The 12,053-nt window shown below is 37.3% G+C and overlaps 1 long non-coding RNA gene across 1 annotated transcript; it reads left to right on the forward strand.

Annotated features, from left to right (window-relative positions):
- Window positions 1-2,242: 2,242 nt before the first annotated feature.
- On the forward strand, window positions 2,243-11,382 carry LOC106098948 (butyrophilin subfamily 2 member A2). The gene is made up of 4 exons (XR_003216707.1): window positions 2,243-2,286; window positions 3,749-3,847; window positions 9,593-9,943; window positions 10,073-11,382. It is a non-coding gene; the product is annotated as a butyrophilin subfamily 2 member A2 (long non-coding RNA).
- Window positions 11,383-12,053: the final 671 nt, after the last annotated feature.

Below are 12,053 nucleotides of genomic sequence, written 5' to 3' on the forward strand. Positions count from 1 at the left end.
CCATCATTTTAGAGGCATTTAAAATTGAATTGATTTCCCAAGCAAAAACAGAAGCAGTCTATGCCAACAGAACATGATAACATAAAACATCTCTAAAACGTCATGTGTGTGACTTGACGTGTTCTTTCCTATAGATTTAAGCTGAAGATGAATAAACAGCCTTTCTTGGCCCACCACTACTCCTAAACAATGACAAAGAGGGAAAAATTTTAAATCAAAACAAATAAAAAAAGAAAATAAAAAATTGAACTTATGCACAACACTCAGAATGTACAATGGTTAAGTGTTTTATTTATGAACACTATTGCTTTCATCTAAGAACAAACAGCAAAGAGCGGTGCACACACAACCACAAACACTAATGGGAGGAGCTAAAGATATAAACAAATATGGGACGTGATCATGGATCACAACAAAGTCTTCCTGAAAACAGATAATACATGTAGAGTCAAAAGTTTATGAACTGGTTCAGAAAACACTGAAACTAAAACAAAAATAAACTGTTTTAACAAGTTTCTTTTTAGTTATGTATTCATAGTTTTAAGTAACCTGAGTAAATAAATAAATAAAAGTGTTGTAGGAACCGTGAAAAACACCCTTAATGTTTTCTCTTTTTGCACTCTCTTGTTGCTTGTCAGTCCTTTTGAGCTCCAAAAGCTTGGCAAAACAAACATGAAAAGGAGTATTTGAGAACTAAATATGTTATATCAGCATGTATAAAATATATACCAATATTTTCTAATCTTAAAAACAAAGCGTGGACGTACGGATCAGCCACAGTAGAGATGTGCTATCCATTGTACTGCTTTTTTCTTTGATCACTTCACTTTTGTATGACCCCTCCCAACAGCTGCAGTGGGGGGTTTGCAACACGTTAGCTTTTTCTTTTTTTTTCTTTTTTTTTTTGCAGCATGCAGCTTTGATCTGATCTGGAACAAATGCAGAAATAATAAAACACTAATGTTTGGCACATAAATGTGTGTGTGAACTCGTTGCATGAATAAACAGATTCCACACTGTCACTGAGGCAAAGTGAAAACCTGTCTTAGCCTGTTTGTGTGTGTGTTGGCTGCATGCAACCACACAATTCAAATACTCTGGTTTCTATCTTCCTTCTACATTAAGTTAATTTAAAGTCATTGATGTGATCTCGCACAGGTTTAATTTGGTTAATTTGTTTTTATAGTTGACAGCAGTATGTCACATTTCAAATGATAGCATGAATTTGGTTCGTAGTGTTTGTCATGGTACTATGGATATATGTTGTTATAATTACTTTATTCTGTCCAAGTTACCTGGGTGCTGCTCCGGTCCTTCCTGGTTGGAGTAAAAGAAGAGGCTGAGAATGGAGCTGGTTTAAGTGGACTGGACCATCTATTGTTTCCATGCAGGGGGGTGGGCTTTCTTGTATTAAGTTTAGCTATTGTCAATGTGGTTTTCACCCCTGATGTATAAAATTGATCATTTAATTCAATTCAGTTTTATTTATACGTCACCAAATCACAACCTCAGTTGCCTCAAGGCACTTTACATTGTAAGGTAGACCTTACAATAATAATAAAAACAACAACAACAAAAAAAAAACCCCAAACAAACCCTTTTAATAGGAAAAAACCTTCAGTAGAACAAGACTCAGGGGGGGGCGGCCATCTGCTGGGTAAGAGAAGAAAGACAGGATAAAAGACAGACTACAGAAAGAGCCATGAGTTAAAGTAAATCAGAATCTATTTTTGTAATATAATCAGATTTTAACTCCCATGAATGCAGCTGAAGTTGTAAAAGGGAGAAACAACACTCATGTTTACAGAGTGAAACACTTTCAGACGCTCAGGTGAGATGATCTCAAGTAAAGCAGAAAAAAATACAACATACAGCTCACAAAGGGCAGTTTGTTACTCTCCATTACGTATTAAAAAAGGTTTTACTTCTGAGAAAATGTTAACAGATCATTTTATTTCATTTATTTTTGAGGGAGCATTGATTCTGAAATAGGGTGGGACTGTTTGCAGTATAGAGTGACAATTTGAATAATCATGTTTGGTTTGAATGATCATGTCCTGCAATGAATGGGGAAGTTTTATGACTCCTTACTGTTTATATTAATGTGACACTTTTATGCTTCTGTGGTTAATCAAGGGGAGTTGTGAGCTGTAACAGATGTGACTTTCTCTCTCTTTTTCTTTCATAATAAGTTTGGTTGTAGGTGACACATTGTCTCCAAACTGTTGTCACAGATGAATTGTCGCAAGGTCCTCCTGATTTCATTTCTAATTCCTGCATCTACAGGTGAGTGAAACTGAATTTTTTAATATATTTATTTAGTATAATTCAGAATAATCTTATAAACTTGTTGATTTTTGTTTTTGTGTTTTGTTTGCACAGATCAAATAGTCAAAATATGATTTCCTGTGTCTTTTCTCCATTTTTATAGATGTTGGATAGAGATAGACAAAAATAAGCAGTGCAGATCGGTGAGGTGGAAAACACCTACACACCCGTAACTGTCTGCAGTTCTTTGCAATATTGTGTTGCTGCAGTGAAACGAACAAACAAATCTATCATATCTCTCTATAGCTCATCAGTCCATTTTTACAAGAGCCGTTGTGTCGTCAGAAGAAGCAGGCATGCTATTACTTGTGTTACTCTAAAGTTGTTCTGAATTTTTCTAACAGATGGGGAGAAGTCTGTCCTTTAAAGTGTGCTTAACATTGTAAACACTGCATTTTAAATGTAACTTTGATTTTTCCTATAACAACTCAGTCTTAATAGCTCTAGAAATTCAGAAACAGAAGTAAAAACAAATTTGGCCTTTTTTCACCACTTTATAGGAAATTCCCTGACACGAGTACAGATATATATAAAAAAAAAAAGGTCATCTTCATGAAGGTTTGACCTGTATATGCGGCTCCCAGCTCTGCTCAAAATATAACTGATTCATGGAGTCAGTTATGATTATAACTAATTTTACCACATGCATGTTGGCTGCTGCTAACTCAGCTTAAGGAACTTCTGTGGACAGTCATCCCCCAAACTTCAAGAAAAAGACCATTTTTGATTGATCGATGCCTCTTGGAAAAAAAAAAAAACAACCGTATACTTTTTGGAAAGTCTGTTAAATTCCCTTAGCAGCAGAGTTGAGTATTTGGGTCGAGCCCATGAAAAATGCATTAAATCTTGTCTGCTAAACAGTTTGTTCTGCCTTTGCTTGGTGTCATTTATTTGGCCCAGTTTAAGGGAAATAAACAGACTTTCCAACATTAAAAGATTTACTGCCAAGAAGGATTTTTACAACAAAGAAATAATGAACCAAACGTAAAATTTCCTTCTGTGCTAACTTCATGTGATGTGAATATTACTAGGGTGACCTACTGTGACACCACAGCTGGGAGGACACACAGCATGCTGAGTGTCTAACATAAATCTTATTTTGATCTTATCTGCACTCCTGTCAGTTTTATTTGACCAGAGCAGGTTGAAATATGGCAGATTACACTCATGAAACAGAAGCAAGAAGAAACGTGCAAAAGTTTAGCTGCTGAGGTGAATAAATGTCAGTTACTCTGAGATAAAGTCGTGTTTTTTTTTTTCATTATTTATCACCTTCTTTTGACTGTCACTATGTTGTATTTTTGTTGCACTATGTTGCAAGAGGAAAACTTGCTGTGATGATGCTCTTGCTTGTGGTGTTTGAGAACTGCTAACATCCTGGCATATTTTTAACCACATCTTCCCTTTTGACTCCTAACAGCTTTCAGCTGCCTTTACTGCTCCACTGTCTCCATCCACTTGTCACAGATGGCTTCTTTAATAATCCTCCTATCTTTGTCTCTAATTGTTGCATCTACAGGTGAGTGAAACATGTTTTTATTTTCAGTAACATTATTTAAAGTGATGAGTTATTCATTAAACTCAAGTGTTTAATGATGAAACTGCAGATGCTGTTGACACTGCTGCAGATTGTGGGAAGGGATTAGTTCCTTTTGTAACAGCATATTCAGAATTTTGTACATGCAGTGGTGGGGTTATATTTGATCAGAAAACAAAAAGCAGTGCAGATAATTTGTGTGGAAACCTGTGATTTTCAGGCGTATGTTCAGCTCTCATACAGACTGATCACTGAAAAGTGTTTGCATAACAGGTTAATGACTCCTAAGTGAAATGGTGATCATATTTAAGCAAAAAGCAAAGATGCTGAAACAAAGCTACTCATTATGAAGACTACAAAGTCCGAGTGTCACCTGAATAAATACTGTAAGCTGCTGATATTTCAATCTTTGACTTTTGATGTGTTCTTGAATTGCTGAATGTTGAGAATAAACATTTAAAAACTGAAAACATTTGCAAACTTCACAGCAGAGAAGTAGTGAGGTGGGAAATGTGTGTTTTTCAATAACTACAATCCCATTAATTATCAAATAGATTGGAAGTTAATGTGATTGTATACCTCTTTATAATCGTTCTTTCCTCAGCTAAATACTTGAAAACACTGGCTTTAAACATCTGTCGTGTCACTCTGTCAAACTTCACGTGACTGCTCTCCAATGAGCACCTTTTTGTTTCTTTTGCTTATTTGCGTAGTAATCATGACTTTCACAGAGATCCTGTCATAGTCAGTCTTTCTAACTGTGGCCTGTATTAGTCAGCAGCCCTGGCACATTACTGCACTTTATCAAGTTGAAACAAGAAGCTGTAGACTTCACGTTTGTAGTGAATTCTGATGTAGATGATCAGGTTGATACACACGGGTATAAATTTGATGCTCTGAATCCTTCATATTCCTTTTATTTGGTTAATGGTGTTTTTCACTCTGAAACTGTGATGCTTATGGGCTTAATGAAAAACTGGATCAGAACAGAATGAGCATCATCCGACATGCAGTGAAAGTAAAAGTGAGGAGATCTATTTAAGTGTTGTTTGCACTGCAGAATGTTTCAAGATGATGTGAAGGATAAAAATAGTGTAGTAGAGTCAGAGGGGGGGGATATGCAGCCTGTTTACAACAGCCAAGACAGAAAAACAACACAGCTCAATACATTATATCACTGAACAGCTCAAATAAAGTAAACAGTTCAGTAAATATGGTACAGCAGCTTCTCACCTGTAGCATGTTAGCTTATTTTTTCTGCATTTTTTAACAGATTTAACAGTTTTTCTATAAAAAAAAACAAATCTTAAATTTTATTAAGATACAAACTGAAATGTAATCAATCACCTTTTAGGGAGAAAGTAACGACACTCCCTCCGTGTTAGTTGTGCTGTAAAGATTATTGAGAAAGTCTTTCCACCGAATCGTTGTTTGAAAGTTCTCAGTCATATAATCAATTAGAAGATGATCCTTTGATCATCCCTGTCTCCCATATGGAGCCTTTAAAGTTCATCTAGCGTGCGCTATTTGACATTTTTTTTTTAGTAAGATATCAGAAACAGATCAAACATCCAGAGCACCAAAGTGTTTCTGTGTCTCTGTGTGATCAGCGTTCAGTTTGTGCAGTTCATTGAAACCATTGTGATTTGCAGAATAAAGAAATTCAGGAGACAGACAGAAGTAAAGAAAAAGCAAAAAATGTATTCACATTGTTGGAAATTTCCCAGAACACCAAGAGTCTGTGGGCAAATGTAAACACACAGGGAAATAGATGCTGTGAGAGAATGATGAAAGGAAAGTGGAAATAACTAAAGACAATGAAACAAAACACACTGAACAAAATGTTGAGGGAAAACACAATGATGCAAATACAAACAGTAACCCCTCAAATAGATTTTAAAAGTACGAAAAGCTCAAGACAAAGAAGCTTTCCAACTGAGAACATGAAGTCTGAGTAAAAGCGACCAGCATACCCCCCAAAATGATGCAAAACGTAGCAGGAACTCAGTGCCTTGAAGTGGTCATGAAACAACAGCAACAGTAAAATAATAACATAAACAAATTAAAAAGAAAAAGAGTCCCAACCATTACTATAAAAATACAGAAAATAAAACTCAGATGCTCACAGGTTATGCTGGGAAACACAAGTAACTGTGAACAATGACACAGCCCATGATATTGATACTGACAACATGAATCTAGTTACAGAAACAATAACGCCAAAACAAACAAAAAAATAAAGATGTTAATGTTAGTTTGTCACTTTGAGTGGGTATAAAATTGATTTGGTTGCAGTTTTGAATTTGTTTGTCTGCCCTGAAGATTTCACATGGATATCCTCTGCACTTCAGGGGAAAAATTTGCTGGAGAAACAGTAAATAGCAATTTACGGTCTACATAGACCTCTTGTGGACATTGTGAGATATTGCTTGTTACACACTATATAGAACCACTTTATAGAATTATATTTGTTTGCAGATGTTGGCAGCTATCAGCGAATAGTTGTCAGCTATATTTGAAACAAAAAAATCACTTTTTATCCATAACAGCAAATGAACTGTACAACAGAAAATGCAAATGCTATTTATGTTCTCCTCACAACAATGATAAGAAAAATAAACTGGGCCAATATGGTATGTTTGTTAATACAGAGACACACATGTTAATGTGATCTCTGGTCTGCCACTCAGATTCAAAGGTCTCCGAGTGTCCAGCATTCAGACGGCTACCTGAGGACACTCATGTGAGAGAAAATCTGCTCACACAGATATGTAGAGCCAAATACTGTCAATAAGGCCTCTGCAATGTTCTGAAGACAGTTAAACTTGTCAGGTAGTGATGTCCAGCAGGTGACAATGCAAGCTCCATGAACACGCACAGCTGTGGATACCAGCTGCGTCTGTAGTTCTGCAAACTTTGACCCCCACAGAGCTTTTCAGTTCAATCAGCTGCATTTCGATGTCCTCTGTGTCCAGTCAATTAATGCGAGACAAATCCAGCTGCTCATTAAAGCTTTCTGGTTTGATGAGAAAAGAAAACATTGATCCACCTGAAAGTCCCGAAAACACACTGTGAATTCTGTCTCGAGTCTATGGATGTATCCGTGTATTTCCGTGGTGCTGATGCTGATGCTGCGCTGAGCGGGCAGCTCCTGAAGCATTTGAAGTGTCGGAATGTGGAAAATTCAACATCGCTTGAAATAACTGCCAGCTAGCAATTACAAGTTGAATCTGGTAGTTGGGGTTGTTAGCTAAGATACCGTCATTAAGAAGCGGCACAACTAATGTGTCTATGTGAGCTAATTTGCGATGTGCACTGCTGGCCCGGCCATTTATTTTTTAATGCACTTTCTCAGATTAATTCACTGCGTGTCGTGCCCAGGGCTGGACTGGGACAAAAAGCAGCATTTTGACAAGAGACAAGAGTTTTAAAGCAATAAAGCCTTTAAATGAATACAAAAGCTACCGCCCGGTATGCCCGATGGCCAGTCCAGCTATATCGTGCCATTTGTTAACCCTTCGCGTGCCAGCTGTGGCACACATGCCCAGGGTTGCCAACCCCTGCTCTACTCATTGCGGGATGGGGTTCTCCTTTCGCAAGGAGCGTTTCCAGGATTTGTGGAGATTTGTGATCTGACAAAAATCAGCAGTGTGGATAAATTGTGTAGAAACCTTTGATTTTTCAGGCTCACGTTCAGCCATAATACAGACTGTTTACAGAAAAGTGTCTGCACAGGGCTTTACCATGTTTTTCAAACCTTTGAAAGAAACTTTTTAGACTTTACGTAAGTCCAAAGTATCAACGTTTTAGCTAAAAGTAAAAGTGAAAGTACTTGTTATGCAGAAGAGATGACACTCCATGACACCCTCTGGGTACACTCCTGGTTAAACCACAATGGAAACATCCTGAGTCTGTGCCTCCTCAGTACAGTGTTTTTCGCTTTGATGCTGACTTTATGAAATTGCAGGATGCTGACAACAAAGACCAAAGACTGCAAACTTCAAAACAGAAAATCAGTGAGGGAAAAACACATAACTGTAATCTCCTGCTAAAATACAAAAATGCATAAATAACCTCAAGTACGGTCAAAGTCAATAAAATAGAACATATGAAATCTAAGCAAGAAAAATTAACTTTTCTCTGCCTCTGAGTTTTAATGGCCCATCGATATTTCTACTGGCTTGTGGAAAAAAAATATTTTTAAATGTTACCAGTGTTTAATTAACATGATATTTTTTATTATTTCACTTTAAACCTGTAAAATTTTATGAAAACTTTAATATTAATCTGGTGTAGTGGAAGCATCAGTTTCACACAAACTTATGCTTAGTCTGTTACTTGGTGGTGCCCCAGAAGATGTTGGAGAGGTTTCTAACAGATGGAGAACAAAGAAATAATCAACCAAACACAAATTTCCTCATTTTCTGTGCTAACTTTGAAATATGGCAGTTTTATCACCACTGTGTTTGAATAGAGGCGTGATCTAGATCTTGCTTATCATTTTTGCCAGTTCCCTCTGCTTTATTTTTTGCCTTTTTGTTTGTTTTGAACCACGTCTTCTTCCCTCTATGACTCAACAGCTTTCATTTGCCTTTACTGCTCCACTGTCTCCATCCACTTGTCATAAATGGCTTCTTTAATAATGCTCCTATATTTACCTCTAATTGTTTTATCTACAAGTGAGTGAAACATGCTTATATTTTAATTCCTCTGAAACATTTGGTTTGTCTCTTCAGTTCAGCCTCATCCAGACTGACTACTGAAAAGTGAGCGTACTCATCACATCATTGGCCCTTTGCTAAATGATTCACCACTCACTATAGCTGGCTATTTTCACATTAGCTGATGGTTAGCAGCAATTTTAAACTTGCACAAACAGTCTGATAGATTTCAATTAGAGATGTGACTTTTCCTATAAAAGTAAGTAAAATTACTTACTTACAAGTCACATTAATTGGTAATGAATGTGTTTGTATGCCTCTTTCTAATCTTTCTTTCCTCAGCCAAATATTTGAAAGCACCGGTTATAAACATCAGTCGTGTCAGTCAGTCAAACCTCGCATAGTTGTTCTCCAATAAGTAACTTTTCTTTTGCTTATTAAAGTACTAATCATGACTTTCGCAGAGATCCCACCATACTATAATTAAGTATGTTGTTCACACACACATAAAGGGAAACCTTTCTATTCCCTTTATGTGGTTAATGGTATTTTTCACTCTGAAACAGTGATGCTTATTGGCTTAATGAAAAATTTAATCGGAACAGAATGATCATCATCCCCTACCGACATGCAGTGAATTAAATGTTGTTTGCATTGCAGAATATTTCAAGATGGTGTGAAGGGAGGGGTGAGAGGGGGAAATATGTACCCTGTTTACAACAGCCAAAACAGAACAATAACTTAGCTCAAAACATTATATCACTGAATAGCTCAACTAAAGAAAAATACTTCACTTACAGCTAAGTATGGTACAGCAGCTTCTCACCTGTAGCATGTTAGTCATGTTTCTTAGTTTTGCACAAAAAAACTGATGTTTCATTATATGTTTTTAAACTCAATAAACTGGTCTGATGGTCAGTTTGTAGAACATCAGTGTACCAGAGTCTTTACTCTCTTTGGTTTAGTGCAGCCAATCAGAGCTCAGGTATGTAGCGCCTCACTCTGATTGGCTGCTGTGCTGAATGTTTCTTTTAATGTCTCTGTTCTGTGTTGTTTCCTCTTTTAGACCAGACAAACATCACAGCTGAGTCTGGGCAGAACATCTCGCTGCCATGTGGAGCTCCAACTAATAATGAGCAGATCTTGGCTGTTCAGTGGAGCAGAGCTGACCTGAAGCAAGAATATGTGCTTTTGTACAGAGATGAGGTTTTTGCTCCAGACAACCAGCATCCATCTTTTAAGAACCGGGTGGATCTGCAGGACAGACAGAGGAAGGATGGAGACGTGTCTTTGATTCTGAAGAATGTGACAGCTGCTGATAATGGGACATATGAGTGTCGTGTCTTCAGGAGAGGAACAAACCACAGGATTAGTACCATCAGCCTGAGTGTTGTTCCTCCATGTGAGTTATTAAAGGGTAGGTTTTGTAATAGAAGGCTATATTTATTACATTGTTTTTATAGTGCATTTTACTTCATAATATTCAGTAAAAGTATAGGTCATCACCTGACACACAGCTGATGTCTCACATCTCTCTAATTTGCAGGTGCATCACGAGAACACACAGCAGATGGAGAGGAGACAGGTGGAGTCAGCAGAGGACGCTTTGGACTGGTAGCTGCTCTGTCTGCTTTTGTTGTGATCATCACTGTGATAGCTGTGATTTCCAAGAAATAGAAGAAGAATACTCCCACTTCCTCCCCATCTTGAGGAACAAGAGTTATATGGCTCTGGTCTGAAACAGACAACTGGGAACTTTTCTGTGAGAGCAGAAGAACAACCAGAGTCTGACATTAAAGTGATGAAGACCAGCAGAAAGCTGACATGTCTTCTTCAGCTCTTCCTCAGCAGAGGAAAGATTTCTTTATATTCCAGAGAAATTGTTCGCACTGCACCAAAACAATACTGACACAACTTTTCTATGAGGGAGTCAGTGTTCATCTTAGATGTAGAACAAACTGTGGCTCCATGAGAAGAAACACACATTAGATTTGTGATAGCTGTGATGTTTCTGTGAAAACCATTAAGGTTATGTACACATCCTGAAAGGCTGCACACGAATGAGGAGGAGAAACAGTGTGTATGTTTAAGTCTCAGTTCAAAAATGTTCAGTTCAAGAGTCTTGTTTATTCTCACCAACAACGTTTGTGTCATAATGTGCAACCTTTAAGAGACCCTTTATAAAACCACATAACAAAGTTAATGTGTTTGTGAGTTAAAGTTGTTGAGCTTGCCTCCAGCTCCCTGTGACTCTCCTGCATTAATTAAATCCAGCTGTACTGAGAATAGGTAAAAGGACTAATTTACTCTATAACTCTGGATCGTTTTGCCACCTCTGTCTTACTAAAGTATTGGCAACCTTGGATACCACAGAGACCTCTTGTGGACATTAAGGATTAAGGGTTAACCCTAATCCTTGCTTGTGAGTGTTTATTACCCCAGCAGAAGGTGATGTCATCACTATTTATTATAGATTGATTATAGAGTTGTCTGCTTCTGTCTTACACACACACACACACACACACACACACACACACACACACACACATTATATTTGATTAGGCCAGGCTGGCATATACCACATGCTCTTCATATATTTCACATTGAGGGCTAATATTTGTATAAACTTTTGCTTACCATGTATCTATCCCATCTGCACAGTGTGGGGGACCATAAACTTGTCCTAGTAGACTTTAAGAATAAAGACATGAAGGTGGAAATGAACACATTAACTTCAGGTGATCACATTACTAATAGTGTTTGTTTGACTACCTGTTGTACACCTGTGTGAATACATGTGTGAGTGCACTTGTGTTCATAAAGCTTAATTTAAAGTAAAAAAGTAAAAAAAATTGCTACCAGACTCAGTGATCATACAATTTAATTTCAGTGGCAGTTCTCACAAACTAAAGGAAAGCCGAAGCTTTAATGTTTTTGACAGATTATAAAAGTGTGATTATGACAATTTTATGCTGACTCGAGAAGTGCAATGACTGACAAACACTCGAGAATATCTTTACACAGTGACTGAGACCTCTGACTGTGTGAAGATCATTTGGAGACATTTCACTTTTGTGTTTAACTGGAAAGTAAACTCTCTTTGATTTGGATTTAATTCATGATAATGTTTGAATATTTATGAATGTTTAACTAAACCCTATCCTTGTGTACATAATTCAGTTCAATTCAATTTTATTTATATAGCGCCAAATCACAACAAAAGTCGCCTCAAGGCGCTTTATATTGTACAGTAGATCGCACAATAGTAAATACAGAGAAAAACTCAACAATCATATGACCCCCTATGAGCAAGCACTTTGGCGACAGTGGGAAGGAAAAACTCCCTTTTAACAGGAAGAAACCTCCGGCAGAACCAGGCTCAGGGAGGGGCGGGGCCATCTGCTGCGACCGGTTGGGATGAAAGAAGGAAAACAGGATAAAGACATGCTGTGGAAGAGAGACAGAGGTTAATAACAGATATGATTCGATGCAGAGAGGTCTATTAACACATAGTGAGTGAGAAAGGT

Source organism: Oreochromis niloticus, linkage group LG16 (genome assembly GCF_001858045.2).
Source record: "Oreochromis niloticus isolate F11D_XX linkage group LG16, O_niloticus_UMD_NMBU, whole genome shotgun sequence".
Classification (NCBI taxonomy): Eukaryota; Metazoa; Chordata; class Actinopteri; order Cichliformes; family Cichlidae; genus Oreochromis; species Oreochromis niloticus.